This window comes from Dendroctonus ponderosae, unplaced genomic scaffold (assembly GCF_020466585.1).
Source record: "Dendroctonus ponderosae isolate FM_Combo_2020 unplaced genomic scaffold, Dpon_F_20191213v2 Dpon_F_20191213_1, whole genome shotgun sequence".
NCBI classification, from domain to species: Eukaryota; Metazoa; Arthropoda; class Insecta; order Coleoptera; family Curculionidae; genus Dendroctonus; species Dendroctonus ponderosae.
Window position 1 is genome coordinate 161,358 of NW_026017110.1, and position 1,020 is coordinate 162,377.

The window sequence follows — 1,020 nt, forward strand, 5'->3', positions numbered from 1 at the left end:
TTATAATAATTAAATATATTTAATGAGAAGATTCCATGTGCAATGCTTGTTATGATTTCTGAAATTGGACCCTAGTGAGACTTATTTATGGAGAACCTTGGTCCAAGTGATAAGATGTATTCTTCTTTCAAATTCAATTCAAATTCTTTATCCAATTTTCATTAATGTTACATTTGTTTGTTCTGCCATGTTTCTTTGCTAAAAGTTTTTCTAGTTTATTTTCTTGTTTTGCTTTAATCTTGTTGAAGACAGTTTCATATTTTTGTTCTTGTTGTTCATAAAACACTTTTATTTTATTTTGATAGCATGTTTTTTGTTGTAACGATATTTTAACATTATTAATGTCTTTGTCAACTTCATTCAGTTTGGAACAACAATCGCTCAGTATTATATTTAAACATTGCATATAGAATACGTCCAAGACGTTCAAATATTTTATTTGATTCTGTCCGTTCCCAAAATTAAAACCCCAAACTGGGGTTGTTTTTTAAATTAATGAAAATTTTTTAAATTATCTATTATTTTAGAAAAACTGATGATGGTGGAAAAATACACCGAAACGTATTTTAATTGATAAATAGAGACAATAAACGACTGAAACCCAGGAATTAATTTTGATTTGGAATTATCGATATATTTGACTTTCCAACAGGATACCGACTACCTATTTGGGAAAAGTAGCAGGTTAATAATTTGAAAAATCCAAATATAAAAGAGCAATACATTGCTATAGCACGGCTTAGATATTGTAACGGAAATGGCCTGGGGTACTCACGTTTAAAATGGGGGATCGAAATTCATGGTATTTCAGTAAATGGGAGCCCCATTTGGGCCCCATTTACTGTCAAATATGACACTGACAAACGGGAAGTTTCGCACCTGTTCTGGAGATTTCTAGAACTATCTGGAATACCTGGAGAAAAGTATATAAGCGACGACGAGAACCAGACAGAGAGTGAAGTGACAGCCGCGCCTGAGTGCAGAAGAAGTTAAACCCGCGAGTCGGAAATCCGTGTTTTC